The sequence below is a fragment of the Octodon degus genome, unplaced genomic scaffold, assembly GCF_000260255.1.
Source record: "Octodon degus isolate 3935 unplaced genomic scaffold, OctDeg1.0 scaffold00025, whole genome shotgun sequence".
NCBI lineage: Eukaryota > Metazoa > Chordata > Mammalia > Rodentia > Octodontidae > Octodon > Octodon degus.
Window position 1 is genome coordinate 13,475,754 of NW_004524601.1, and position 15,809 is coordinate 13,491,562.

The 15,809-nt window shown below is 44.1% G+C and overlaps 1 long non-coding RNA gene across 1 annotated transcript in view; it reads right to left on the minus strand.

Moving 5' to 3' along the window:
- Positions 1-9,928: 9,928 nt before the first annotated feature.
- The window catches only part of LOC111816032, a 6,391-nt gene continuing 510 nt past the window's right edge, over positions 9,929-15,809 (minus strand). The window contains exons 2-3 of the long non-coding RNA XR_002820575.1: positions 10,792-10,939; positions 9,929-10,166 (exon numbers count right to left, since the gene is read on the minus strand). This is a non-coding gene — a long non-coding RNA (uncharacterized LOC111816032). The remainder of the gene's footprint in view (positions 10,167-10,791; positions 10,940-15,809) is intronic.

The window sequence follows — 15,809 nt, forward strand, 5'->3', positions numbered from 1 at the left end:
ACACGAAGACACATTTGGTAATGCTTTCCACAGAAAAAGTAGGGTTTTTTTAATTTGCCCTTTAAAGGTTCCTACATTTCAAATTTAGAAGAGTTGCAGAGATAACTTTTCCTGTTACACCTTCTGATCTTCCTTTCAGAATACTCCTGAATTCCCATCAGCCTCTGCGTGCCTACCTGCATGGCACTTTCCCAGCCTCCCTTGTTGCCCAGAATGGCCAAGTAACCACATTCTAGCCAGTAGGATATGAAGGGAAGTGAGGTAAACAACCTCCAGGTTATTTTCTAAAATGGAAATCACTTCCTCCTGGGGGCTAATTCCAGTGAGCTTGCTTCAGCCTCAGAAAACAACAACAAAAATACAAAGTAGAAGTAACTTTAAATCTGGTTTGACCTTAGGGACAAGAGTCATCTAAATTCCCTGTAATGCTTACCCATTTCTAGAATGATCCTAGAGAGACCAACTGCTCTGAATCACTGGATATATCATCATTTTTGTTACTGCTGCTTAATCTGCTTGATGCATCAAATATTTATAATGTGGTTAATCAGTATAAATAGAATATTAAAACATTTTAGAGATCATATTACTTTAGCTGTTATCAGTCTACTTTGGGAGTTTTTAATTCTTGTGGTTCAGTTATGGAGGCCTCAGTCTCCAGCTGCTCTACTTTGATGGTGTCCGTTCCAGAATTCATGCTGAACTAAATATCCCAAACAGTATTAAGAGGAAGACCCTTTGGGAGGTCACTGGAGGAGCATGGCTTCCCCTCATGAATGGGATCAGCATCCTTACAGAAAAGCTCAGGATGGAAGGCACCCTCTCCCGCCCTTCCCTCCCTTCCACCATGCCAGGACACAGTGCTCTTCCTTCCTAGATGATGCAGTACTGTTGTGGTTTAGATCTAAAATGTCCCCCCAAAATTTCTCACATTCAGAGGTAGAGAGCATTGGATCACCGAAGCACTGCACTGCTCGGGGGTTACTCCACTGACAAGCTCTTGCCTGAGGGCATTGTTAGGCAGAAGAGGCCAACCCCTGGGCATGACCCAGAGGCTCTCTACTTCCTTATGTCCTGGCGTCGGCAGCTCTGCACAGCCAGACTACTTACAGTTTAGAAATAGCTGGCCATTGTCAGTGTCAGCCATGTGGATGAGTCATGGCCATTGCTTGGCCAATTTGCTCTCTGTGAAAGCCTGAGAGAATGTTTTCTCTCCATGTGACTCTCCTTAGGCACACTCTACATCATCGATCACTTTGAGGTACAGGGTCTCAGGATAAATGCTGAGGGGATTTGACTGACCTTATCAGATACAAAAGCTACAATTCTTGTTACATAGGTCTTGCTTTATCTTGGTCTTAACCATCCAGCAGAAAAGTATAAAAATGAAGTATAAGAAGTAAAGCCATGCTGTTATGTTGAACTGTAGGGGACTCAGGTCAACTATTTCTGACATTGCCAGTCAAGTGGAAGACCCAATACTATTATGGACTACTGGACTATTTTGGAATATTTTGCTGCGTTCACACACCTGTAATATTTAAATGACGGAACTAAACCAAAAAAGGGGATACAGATGAATGACCATTTTGTATCTGTGTATTCAAAATGGTTAGGATGAATATATAGCTACATTCTCTTAATTCAATGAACAGAGGGAATTTTTTCTAATAGTGTTTATAAATAGGATATTATGTCCGCATCTTGTACAACAAATAACCACTAGGAAGACAGTATGCAATGTGTTAATTATGGAAACTGTCCTACCAATTTGATTTGAAAGTGTCTCATTGCTATTTATTTCTCAATAAAATTATGGGGGAAAAAAAAGAAATAGCTGGCCATGGACTCGGCCCTCTGAAACCATAAGGCAGAAAACATCTCTCCTACTTACACTGCATGTGCCAGATATTTCATCTCCACAATGTGAAAGTGAATAGAACCAGCACACACAACTGCAGAAACAGAAAGAACAACCCACACCAGACAGCCTACCTACCAGCACTGTGATCTTGGATTTCCCAGTCTCTAGGACCATGAAAATCCAGTTTCTATTTTTTTGTGTAAATTATGTACTCTGCAGTAATGTGCTACTTCAGCACAAACCCATGAAGATGTCAGCCTTTTTCAAAGGAATCCAAAGAACCCAGCACTGGCTTCTTAAATACTGCACTGTTCTATCCCTCATGAATGTTTAGGGCTTCAGAGCTGGATGTGTGGTCCACACATGGACAGTGAAACTCTATTTCTTTTTCTTTGTTAAAGCCATCAACAGAAACCATCAACAGAGCCTTTTTTTTCCATCAGAGCTTAAAGGCAGTAAGTACCATGCAAGCTGGGACTCTTATGATTCTCTTGGCCACCAAGAGGGAAGTTCTGTCTAGAAATAAATGCAACCCAAGAACAAATGAGGTCAAGAAAGAAAGAGGGTGATCTCAATGATACAAAACACCTGCATCCTGCTCTGCCAGCGCTAGATGCATCCTGGGCTTTATAGGTCAATAAATTTCATTTTGTGTGAAAACTAATTGCAAGCAGATCTAAGCAAGTGTTTGATAGTTCTTTCTCTTGCTGGGAACTGAACACAGGGCCCTTGCCTTAGCACGTGCACCACCACAGAGCTGCATCCCCAAACCCTACACAGCCCGTGGCTAAGCAGCTGCTAGTCACAGTCATTTTAGTGGACAGAAAACATCGAGTCTTCCACAGTAAAAGTAGTTTTTAAGTTCAAATTCAGCCCTTGGTTTCCAAAACCATTGCAAGTTGTTGCTAATATTGCCTCACATGATCATTCAAGCCTGTTAAAGGTGAAATCTGTGATGATTTTATCTCTACAACATCAAGCTTTAAATAATACTTCTCACCACTGGCTTCTCTGGTGCATCCAAACTCACACTTTTTCCCTTGTGCATATTGCCACAAATCGTTTAATGCTAGAATATAGAATTCAATTGACTTAATAGTGTTAGCACGTGAATTATAATTCCTCTCCCACCTTTTGACAGTGTGCAACACCTCCATTCCGATTAATTTTTAGCTAATGAAAGAGAGGTGAGATGTTGTGACAAAATAAGCTTTATTCAAAATCAGCTTTTCAGGCCAGGGAGATAGTTCAGTACACTGAGCACCTGCCTGGCAAGAACAAGGTCCTGAGTTCAATCCCCAGTACCACAAAAAATAAAAGCCACTCAACCTACGTCTACTGAGTGAAGACTCAGGAATCTCTGAGCACCTTCAGGCGCTGCCAGCTCACTCACCAGCAAAGACCTGAGTGCTCTGTGCCACCCAAAACTCACCACCTTTGCTTGCCACACCACTCGACCCTCCTGTCGGCCCCAGCTATTCTTCCCAGCACTTCGCTTGGCTCCTGACTGGGTTTTCATTTTTTAATGTACCTTACACAGCAATGAATGGCTACTGCTTCCAGTGGCAGAGTGTGCTCGGCATCAACTCGATACTTATTTGGTTGTTTCATGAGTACTGAGAAAACTGGTTCACAAAATAATGTGAACAGAAGTGAACGGAAGTTTTGGTATTAGCGTTACATTCCAACTACTGAACAAAAGATCTGTTCTTAATAATCTCGGTTGATGCAATCATCTTGCAAACAAACAATGAGAAACCCCTTTTTGCTGACTTTCAACATGAAGTCGGAGATGTTCACTTGCTCATCAATACAAATTTTTCCATTGTTTGATGTTAAGCATGGGAGAACTAACATCAACTTAGACGTTATTTCTAGTTCCCTTTTACCAAGTGATAAAAGTGTGATTTCATAAGATAAGTGGGAAAAGAAGAAAAACATGGTGCTTCAGGGAAGTGCTCAGAAGGATGAACACTGTCTTAGGAAAGAGTGTCAGTGGGAGTCGGAGCGACTTAAAATTCCAGTCCCACACACTTTTAGTCTTTGCAAACCTCACAAAGTAGAAATATCTCGATTTGAAGACAACGGACCCACTGATCCCTAAAATTCCGATTTTGGAGTAGCTGGCATCAGTGAGCCCCACACCGCAGGGCTCATGTTCCCTGAGCATCTGTGCTCCATTCAGTCATTTTTATCATCTTCACTCGCCCACCTCCTGCTGGGCCCCCAAGGATACTATAGACTGCAACTCACCCTTCTGCCCGCAGCGAAGTAACTTAAGTAAAAGTCGCCAACCACGTCTGAATTCAGAACTCCGTGGAGGCCTTTCCCGCTTGCCCGCCAGGCCTCTCTGTAGCTCTGATCCGGGTAACTCCTTCCCTTGCACTGCGTTTTAGGCTTATTGCTTTATCCTCCCTTTCCAGCCCTTTTCAAGACGCTTTCTGTTCTACTCCTAGAATGTTCTCCTCTAGGTTTTCTGCCTTCGGCTTTTTCTGTCCTTGTTGAACAAATTCCACCCAGGTCATCTCAGCCACTTGTCCAGTGCCCTCCATGTCATCCTATCCTTTGCTTCTCTGTCTCAAAAAAACTTCCACTAAAAGCATCCTTGACGCCGTCACCGTACAGAGAGCTTCACTCGGCCTCACAATGCTGAGATCTGAGCTCATTATCTTTCCTGCAAACTTGTGCTTCTTCCTGGCATCCTAACCAGCTGTGGTAAGCACCACTGAGGTCTCTAAGTTAGAAAACCCAGCTTTTCTTAATTTAACTGCCTCTGCTGCAGAAGAGACCAAGCCTTGGGGTTTCCTGTTTTTTTATTTAGTACAGAAACTACAGGGTCTCACTACACAGATTGCACTGGTAGTGATCCTCCCGTTCTCAGCCTCTCAAGTGCTGGGATTACAGGTGTGCGCCACCACGCCCAGCCTCAGTTGCCAGCTCAGTGCACCCCCCGGGGCAGAGCCAGCACGACAGGCTGGAGATTGAACCCCAGCCCCTGCGTCCGTTTTAATCCACTAAGCTATCTGGCCATCCCTACCAAGCTTTGTTGATTTGCTCTCACCTAAAGAACTTCTCTGTTTCTGACTTTAATCTTTTCAGAACTATTCCTTGCATACTTGTTTTTGTTTTTGGTTTTGGTTTTGTTTTTCCCGGAACTGGGGATTGAACTCAGACCCTTGCACTTGCCAGGGAAGTGCTTATTCTACTGAGCCATCTCCCCAGCCGTTCCTTGCATATGTTTTATCTCCTGGTTCTAACTATGATGCTAAAGATAAAGGCAGATACATTTCGCATACATTTAGCTGTCTGAATACACATGTATACACATCTTAAAGTTGCACCACATAAAACTTATTCAATAAATTCTTGAAGAAAACTGTTCTGCAAAACAAGAAACAGGGCAGCCAGATAGCTCAGCAGATTGAAGTGCCTGCTTAGGCAAACACAGGGACCCGGGTTCAGTGCCCAGCCTGCTGTGCTGGTCCTGCCCCCAGAGCACGCTGAAATGGTATTGAGACTGGGCACGGTGTCACGCTCCTGAATTCCCAGTGCTTGGGAGGCTGAAACTAAGAGGCTCACTACAAGTCGGATCTGTGCAGTGAGATCTTATAGACCCTGTGGTAAATACATACAAACAAAATTTTAAAAAACAAGAAAGATCTCCTTAAATATTCAGTTAACCCAACACTTCTCTAATATTTTCCATACGATAACAAATAATTCAATAGCCAAAAAATCAATAGTTTCATTTATATCTGTTTGTTATTATGTAATGAATTCATACTGTGTACATACTAACATTGAAAATAAGTCTTAATGGGAAGAATAGCACGGTGACATGGAATTTTCCTATGAATTCTGTGACAAAATTAAATAAAAACTACAAGATTATATCTAACAGTCTTAAATCAAGGAGCAGTATCAAATAGTTTGTCTGTAGACATAGCTCAGTGACAAAGCACACCTGAGCACAGTCCCTGGTACTACACGAAGATGCCCAACTTGTATATTTGAATGCATTTCTATGTTCTGTCATTCGAAATACATTTCAGTAGGAACTTTTCCCTTTAAAATATAGTAAAAGTTGAATGAAGCATTCTAAAGAAGACAGAAACGTTAGCCTTGGTTAACTGGCATCATAAATAATAAATTTAAACTGCTGGGGGAAAAAAAAAAGAAGAAGAAGAAGACAGAAAAGGATATGAAACAACCTTCACAAATACTTGGCCAGCTCTGGCCTATGAGGATACTACATAAGCTGGCATGTCCTCTCTATTTAATATAAAATGAACCTTATACTCAAAGCCTCAGCAAATGATGCTACTTTGTGTAAAGGGGGAAAAAGAAGTTAAAAATATCTGATGTATGAATTACCCAACATGCAAGCTCATCGGTCTCCACGACACCCAGCTGCCCCATGACAGCTCATATCCTTCAAAGCGTATTTATAACTGGGCAATGGAAGGTGGAAATGTTATACTTTTGATCTTCCCCATCAGCCAACTATTGCTCACAGCTTACCAAAGGAAAAAGCCACGGACTGGGTGTCCAAAGCGCAGATGCCGAAAGCGTCTCCGCTGCCTTCCCTTCCCCTTCCCTGGATGCAGGTCAGAACCAAAACTTGACTCGTTTAAGCAGCCGCCATTCGTCTAAATAGTTTTGAAAACTAGGCAGGCCTTAATTATTACAATGCACAAGATGAATGCATTTTTAGAGTAAACTTCACGTCATCGTCCCCTGGAAGATAAATAAAACCTTGCTTACCAACCACCAACTATTTCATATGCTAACAACTTTCGGGTGCGCAGTGTTAGGCTGCCCTCTAGTGGAATAAAAATAGGATCCTACTGCTGCTAAGAACTCTTTAAATGCCTATTAAGTAGACTAAATCACACCCAAACAGACACACACACACACACACACTTACACACGTCATTAATATGCACCAAAAGACAATCTGGACTTGGTGACAGCTTCCTAAGAAATGACTTGAAAGCAGATGCTATTGAATTTCAAATAATACCTTGCCAAAGTCTATGAAAAACAGTTTATTTAACAGCAGCCAGTGAGGTTGTCTTTATTTTTTAATCAAAAAATTTTGTTTTGTATTTTAGAGAAGGGATTATGGGGTGTTCAGGGTCTCACTACTGTAGTGATTCTCCTGTTTACAGCCTCCCAAGTACTGGGATTACAGGCACGTCACCAAGCCCAATCTCAACTGCCGTCTCAGCCCGCCCCGAGGGCAAGCAGGCACAGCAGACCTGGGGATCGAACTCGGCCCCTGTGCCTGCCTGCAGGCGCTTTAATCTGCTGAGCATTTGGCTGGGCCTTTTTTTGGTTGGTTGGTTGGCTTTTGTGTGTGTTGTTTGTTTGTTTGTTTGTTTCTTTTTTTGTATTTGGGACAGGGTGTACAGGGTCTCACTACGTAGATTGGACTTGTAGTGATCCTCCTGTTTACAACCTCCCAAGTGCTGGGATTACAGATTACGCACACAAAATTTTAAACCAATATAATTTAAATAATCAGTGTTTGATGTGGACCCATGCATCCACTCTTCCATCCTCCAAAATCTTACTTTTTTCATTTGCTTCCCAGTCTAAAGCCAAGGGGCTGAGACCTCTCCTGTTATTCCTTGGGTGAGTTTCATCAAGCTATGAGCTAGGTCGCTGTGCAATATTTAAAATGTCATCAGCATAGCAATAATAATCGTAGTGAAGTGGTGCCTCAAAGTGGAGATACATGGGGGCCTGCCCATTAGCTCAGGTAACCGCCTGAGAGCCTGCTGAAACAAAGTGGAGCTATATTTCGTCTTTCTATGCGATATTCTGTCCCTGGAAGTAATCACTGTTGAAGTATTTGCTTGAAGTATGTATATGCCTGTAAGCCTGGGTTCCCTAGAGAAAATCAAACATAGGTAAAGCTTGTAAGCTAATGTTTTCATAGGGGGTAAATGCCTACCGGAGCAGTGTGATGGCTTGGAGCCCCGTGTGCTAGCAGGTTCCTGCCCTGGGGAAGGGCCCTGGACTGTGGGGACTTGAGCTTGCTCCTGGGAGGTGGGGTCTGCCCAGAGAAGGCGCTTGGGGGGCGGGCCTGGGGAATCAGCACCCTTCCACCTCCCCCCATCTTTTTATTCTGCCTCCATGAAATGAGCGGTTTTGCTTGCTCCGTGTCCCCCACCCCCCTCTCAACCCACTAGAGCCGGAAATGAGCCAAAATAAACCTTGAGTTGTGGGTGTCAGGTGTTTTGTCCTACTAACAAGAAAAGTGGAGAAGACAGGAGGGAGCAAAGTGGAAGGGACAGGCAGGAAAGCAGCGTGAGTGGCCCACTGCCCGGACCTTCGATTGGCTCCAAGCCCCGGGTGCTCCGTTCTGTAGGACCCTGGTCAGAGCTGATTTCTGAGGCCTCCGGCCAGGGCAGGCAAGCGACTTAGCTGCTGGTTCCTGGGCTCCACCAGTCTTCCGCGGATGCTCAGTCTCCCCAATATTTTCAGGCCCTAATTTTAATGACAAAGTGTTTTTCGGACACTCCACTCAGCCTCAGCAAACTGGGACAACTGATCACACACCTCCGACCGAGAGCAGCGGGTCAGATGGAGGAAAGGCAGGCCAAAGACACAAAGTGGGGCCATGCGCACTCTTCCAGTCCTGTACCCCTGGAATAAGGCAGTAGACAGAGGCCGAGATCATCAGAGGCAGCTGATGTGAAGGCAGTAGAGTTCATTTATAATTTCCTGTCTCTGTCACTGATTCAACCAGAATCTCTGAAAACATTACTCAAAAATCCTCTCAGGGGCCGGCCAGATAGCTCAGCAGATTAAAGCACCCGTTGTTTTTTTTTGTGTGTGTTTTTGGTTTTCGTTTTTGTTTTTGTTTTGTAGTACCAGGGATTTTCTCAGGACTTTGTGATTGACAGGCAAGCACTTATTCTCCTGAGCTATCTCCCTGACCCCAAAGTACCTGTTTAAGCAGGAGCAGCAATCGGGGTTCCATTCCCATGCTGTTGTCAGCCCTGTCCCGGGGCCTGCTGAGACGGAGACTGAGATTGGGCATGGTGACACATACCTGTCATCCCAGTGCTTGGGAGGCTGAAAACAGGAGAATCACTACAAGTCCAATCTGTGTAGTGATACCCTGTAGACCCTGTACCAAAAAAAAAAAAAAAACCTCTCAGTAGTTTTTGACACATCGCATATTCTATAAATTTCATTTTCTCAAAAATAATACATCTCGGGCCAGGGAAATGGCTCAGTAGAATAAGCGCTTGCCTGGCAAGTGCAAGGGCCTGAGTCCAATCCCTGGTTCCGCCAAAAAAAAAAAAAAAAAAATTAATAATAACAATAATACATCTCCTAAAGTGTTTAGGGCTTTAGTTGTGGGCATGCATTGTCTATTTGAGAAAAGGTTTCACTATGCACACAGTTCAGGCTAGCCTCAAACTCACTTTGTAGCCCAGGCTGGCCTGGAACTCACAGAGACCCTCCTGCCTCAGCCTTCTGAGTGCTGACATTATTGGTTTGTGCCACCATATCTGGATCCTGAAGTCTTGTTTTCTTTTTTTCTTTTTAAAAAATACAAAATAGAAAAAAAAAATCACAAATGATAAAACATTTCATTGCACAATGTCATAGGAATTCAGCAATGGTTGTTGTATTGCATAATGTTATCTTCAAATTAGTTGTTTAGGTTATAAGATATAAACTCGCAAAATTGGTTTAAAAGAAAAATAGAACAACAAAAAAAAAGTTATAGGGCCAGCCAAATAGCTCAGCAGATGAACCTCCTGCTTGCAGGTGCCTGAGGTTTGATCCCAGGGCCTGCCGTGCTGGCCTGGCTCCCAAGGTGCACCGAAAGGGCAAGTGAGACTGGGCATGGTGGAGCGCACCTGTAATCCCAGCTCTTGGGAGGCTGTAAACAGGAGGATCATTACGAGTCCGACCTAGTAGTGAGACCCTGAACACCCTGCAGACCCTTCCCTAAAATACAGAAAGAAAAAGGAAGTTATAATAAATTTTTTAAATAATTTTTTAATTTAAGCATTAACTGTTCCTTTCAATAAACCAGCAGAAATCTGCAGTACAATTATCTAAATTAGCCTATATATACACAAATATATCTTTTGCCTCCTTTCTCTTGTCCTGGATCCTGAAGTTTAAATTGCTACATCGTGGGCTGTTGTCCTCATGCGTCCCAGGCCTCCGGGCCTGTTCCTCCACCCGATCTGCTGCAGGAGACCTGGGCCTCGTGCTTTGTCTTTCTTTGTGGACACCCATGCTTTGGTGGCGCACATACTCCAGGAGCTTCCTGAAGGTAAGAAAAAAATCGACAGAGGTAAATATTTTAAAGATTTACATGTCAGAAAATTGTTTTTATTCTACTTGCACAGTGCTAAGATTGATGAGGCATAAAACTGTAGGTTAGAAATCATATTCTTTACAAGAGTGAGGGTTTCTATCTAGATGTCCTGGAAGAGCTGCATACTGTCACAGACCAGGCTTCAGGAAGGTGACGGGCTGTGGGGACCTAGCGCGACTTGCCATTAGGAGGTGGGGTACAGTGAGAAAGCAGAGGACTGGGGCACCTTCTGTCTGTTTCTCTCCATCCGTCACCTGTTCTGCCTTTCTCTCTCCCTCCTCCTTCTCTTTCCTCTCCCTTCACCTCCTCCATCTTCCTCTCCCTCTTTCAAACAGGTATCCATACTTCAGATCACGCCATCAGACACTCAAACTGCCAGGGGAGGTTGATTCCATAAATCCTTAGCATCTTCTGGAATGTTTCAAAGTGAACTGGACCACTGCCGAGATTTTCAGGTATGCATAATTCAGTATTTTTTTAAAAGCTTCATATCGGCTAAGGCTTCTTTCATGAGAAATTTTCACCAAACAGGAGAGGAAACCTCACAGAAACAAGTGGCCTTGGTGGTACTGACCACAGTCCTGGGTTCCTCCAAGGCTAGGTCACTGCACTGTGATCCATCCCACCAGCCTCCAGCCTGACAGGACAGCTGACCTTTCTGAGCAGATGCTGAGGTGGAACACCAAGACTCCACAGGGTCACTTTTTAGAACAAGTACCAGCCTACAAGAAACGACCACCATTAAGGATGAATGAAAAGAAGGCAACAACTAGGAAAAGATTTTATGACCAAAAAATAAAATAAAATAAAATAAAATAAAATAAAATAAAGGGCCACTGATGAATGTAGAAAAAGTGTGTTAGTTGATATTGTGTCAACTTGGCTGAATCAAGCAGTTGCTGCCCCTCCTCTGCTCTTCATTGTTTTCTGCCGCATGACCTGCTGTCGCTTGCCTTGGAGCCAGCGGAATATGGACTGAACCCTCCAGTAACTGTGAGCTAAATAAACCTTTCCTTCCTTCATTTTGAGTGTTGGGTATTTGTCCCAGCAATGAGTAAAAGGTAACTAAAACAAGAAGGAAACAAAAGGGTATGTTTTGCAAAAAGAGATTTAAGTATTAGATTGCATGCTTGTTTGATGTTATTCACCGAAAGGTACTGCTGTGCTGGCGCCGCCCCCAGGGCACACTGAGACAGTGTTGGAGACTGGGTGTGGCGGTGTGCACCTGTAATCCCAGCACTTGGGAGGCTGAAAACTGGCGGATCACTATGAGTCCGATCTACATAGTGAGCCCCTGTAGGCCCTGTAGACCCTATGCTAAATAAAATTTAAAAAGAAAAAAAAAAAAGAGTCACAATTAATAACATAGACTAAGACACAAGATTGGCCAAGTGATAGAGGACAAAAAAAATTTTTTATTTATTTATTTGGTGCAGGGTCTCATTATGCAGCTCAGACTCATAGTGATCCTCCTGTCTCCGCCTCCCCAGCGCTGGGATCACAGGCATGCACCACCAAGCAGTTTCGCTGGCTGGCTGAGTGCAGGAACACTGTGGCATGTGGTACCAGGAATCAACTCCAGGTCCTTGCACTTGCTAGGCAGGCACTTAGAGCACTGAGCTATCTCCCCAGCCCCAACAATTTTATATAAAAGAGAAATAGTCTCTAAGCTTCCAGTGATACAAATGTCAACAATACAATAAAGGTTGAATACTTTGGCTGGTCTTAGACTTATACTCTGTGTCTTGGTTTGCATCAAAAAGATCCCCAGGAGGCGTCTGTGTTCAGGGGTGAGATCTAGAAAGTCCTGGGTCACTGGCTCACTGAACTCATCAGTGGATTAACTCCTTGAGAAGTAACTAAATGTGCTGTCAGGAGATGGGGCCTGCTGGAAGGTGTCCTGAGGCACGTGGCCAGGAAAGGGCATCTGCTCCTGGTACTTCCGGCCTCTGCCCCACGATCCCTCTCTGCCTCCCTACTGCCCGGAAGTAAGAAGCTCTCCTCCACCATGCACTCCAGCCCAATGCTTCTGCCTTGGAAGCACCAACCATGGACTGAACCCTCTGGCCCTTTAAGTTGGGCATCTCAGATATTTTGCCCCAACAACAGAAAGCCCTGCAAACTATGGTCTGTTTGCAAAATATACAGCAATATGAAGTATTTAAAAATTTATTCAAGGGCCAGCGAGATAGCTCAGGGGATTAAGCGCCTGCTTAGGCAAGTGCAGGGACCGGGGTTTGATCCTCGGCACCACATGCTGCACCAGCCCCACCCTCGGAAGCCCTGAGCCAGCCATGGAGTCCAGGAGTGGTAGCACACGCCTGTAATCCCAGTGCTGGGAAGGCTGAAAACAGGAGGATCATTACGAGTCTGAGCTGCATAGTAAGACCCTATGCCAAAGACATTAAAAATAAATTATAAATATTCAAACCAACCAGGAAATGAATCAGCTCAATAAAATGAGATTATCGGAGGAAACACAAGTTATAAAAGGAACTATTAAACTGTGAAATTAACCCTGTATTTCTGATACATATTCTCTGGTGCTTTATCCATTAAACATGCTTGGGGAGATAAGAATTCTGAATGCTTCGTGTCTGAAAATGGCTTGTGTCCTTACATATCAGATACTTTAGCTAGATATGAAGTTCTAATGTCATGTCATTTTCTCCCAGAATTTCTACAAGACTTTCAGCATCCTGTTATGAAAGTGAAAAATCTGGTGCTTATTTAATTTTTGATCCTTCTATTTTTATATTCTGTACAGGACTAGGTTTTTATCTTCAATGTTCTGAAATTTCTCATCCACATATGTAGGTGTAAACCATTATTCATTCATCCTGCCTAATGCTCCATGAACCCTTGTCATTAGAAAGCAAAGTTTTTCCCATAATCCTAGGAGTTTTTCTACTGAATCTTTAAGAATTCTTCAAGGGCCAGCCAGATAGCTCAGCAGACTAACGCACCTGCTTAAGCAGAGCGCAGCGCCCATGGTTTGATTCCCAGCCTGCCGTACCAGCCCAGCCCCCAAGGCATGCTGAGATGTCAAATGACACTGGGCATGGTAGTGCGCACCTGTATTCCCAGTGCGTGGGACTCCGATCTCTGTAGTGAGACCCTGTAGACCCCGTACCAAATACATTAAAAAAAAAAAAAAAAAATTCTTCATCAGCTTTTCGCAACAGGTTTGCCAAAAGAGCATGGGGGTAGTAAAAACTACCACTAAATCAAAGCCAACGTGGGAAAGGAAAAAACGCACGTTAATATCGTCATCATCGGACATGTGGACTCTGGCAAGTCCACCACCACCGGCATCTGATCTACGAATGCAGTAGCATCGACGAAAGAACCACTGAAAAATCTGAGGAGGCTGCTGAGATGGGGAAGGGTTCCTTCAAGTACGCCTGGCTGGTGGACAAGCTAAAAGCCGAGCGTGACAGTGGTATCACCATTGACATCTCCCCGTGGAACTTTGAGACCAGCAAGTATTGTGTGACCATCACTGATGCCCCTGGACACAGGCACTTTATCAAAAACATGATTATAGGAACATCTCAGGCTGACTGTGCTGTCATGATATTGTTGCTACTGGTGTTGGTGAATTCGAAGCTGGTATCTCCAAGAACGGGCAGCCCCATGAGCGTGCCCTTGTGGCTTACACACTGGGTGTGAAACAACTAATGTTGGTGTTAACAAAATGGATTTCACAGAACCACCCTACAGCCAGAAGAGACACGAGGAAACTGTTAAAGAACTAAGCACCTACATTAAGAAAATCGGCTACAACCCTGACACCGTAGCTTTTGTGCCAATTTCTGGTTGGAATGGTGACATGTTGGAGCCAAGTAGAACATGCCTTGGCTCAAAGGATGGAAGGTCACAAAGATGGCAATGCCAGTGGAACCACACTACTTGAAGCTTTGGAGTTCATCCTTCCACCCATTTACCCAACCAACAAGCCTTTGAGGCTGCCCCTAAAGGATGTCTACAAAATTGGTGGTATTGGTACTGTCCCTGTGGGCAGAGTGGAGACTGGTGGGGGCAGGGCTGGCATGGCATACGGTATCAGGAATCAAATCTTTGTCGCTGCATTTGCCAAAGCAGGCGCTTAGTCCACTGAGCTATCTCGCCAGCCCAAGCCCTACTTTTCTTGATTCTGCTTCCAACAGAAGGCTCCAGTTCCTTGAGAAAAACTTACTACACTGAGATACTAGCAAGAGCTGGGAGAACATCTACATCTAAGAAGGGCAGGAAAAAGAATTTTCATTTGAAAATTTTCTAAAGTAATGTTCTAAGACAAGGGAGGCCAGGAGGGCTGGCCAAGAGCTTAGCCAAGTTAACTGGAACTTGAAAACCAACTTGAAGACTAAACACTTGAAATTTCAGATTTCCACGCACAAGATACAGAAGTACTAAAGCTTTGTAGACCTGTGTCTAACAACAAAAAAATGAGGCTCTCAAATTCATAAAATCCCCCCCCCCATTCCTGTCACTTCTGCACTGTGGCCAGTCTCTCTCCCTATTGATGATCAAAAAATTCTCACTGGCCCCCTTTGACCTTTTTCAAAGGCCAAAGTCACTTTCCATAGGAGTCTTTGCTTGCATCCAATCTTGAAATCAGTAAATGCTGTCTCTTCCTTGTATGGTACCAGGGTTCTGCCTTCCTTGTCCCCGGTACAAGCAAACTCCCATCTGCATCGAATGCTTTCGTCCTTAGAACCAAGGCATCATCTGCCTTCCAGTATATCTCTAGGTATTGCTCAGCAGGCGTCAGACATGGCGAAGAGTGAAGGCAGAAAACGAGGGTTCCAATCCATGACATTCAGGCATCTTTGTTTCTAGCAGTAAATACTATTTTCCCCCCCAGGGGCAAATTGTCCTGACATAGATCTTGGAGGGGAACCAGCGCATTTAAGGTGGAAATGTAATTCTCCAATTTAATGTCGGCAGAATCATCACCATCACATGCTTATAAGAGATGCGGGAAACAGACGCGATGGTCACTGGTTATAAAAATGTCTCCTAAGTTTTAACTGACAGAAAAACAAGTATCTTTCAGCTACACTGAAATTCTGTCCAGCAACCTGTGCTTTCTCATGTGCATAAAGGCATGAATGCTGTTAACCTTTTGAACTCCCAGAAATGGAACTTTTGGCTGTACTCAGTTATATAACTCTCGTGTTTTTAGCACACTACCTGTTGTGCTTTCCCGGTGTTACCTTCACTTATATACCTACCTGCATATGGAGCAGGCTTCACTAATTCCAAGTAAAACACAGCCACTTTAATCATTACTACTACATTAGATCTTTAAAATTCTTCATCACATAGGGAGCGAAACCAGCAGCGATTGCAGCAAGCATCTCCACTGCGAAACACAACTCATCTCGTCCTACACAAATATTAGTCGTCGACGTGGCAATAGAATAACTTCATTCCGTTTATACTTTGTCCTCGGTACCGGTGTTTTTCCTGACGTGCGTTTGGCTTTAGCTCCCCGCTCCATCGGATGGTGTTAACACTGGGACTGCTCCGACGCGCGCGCCACCTCCCGGGGCAGGAGGCCGGAAGCCAGGTCGGGCCGGCCGCCCC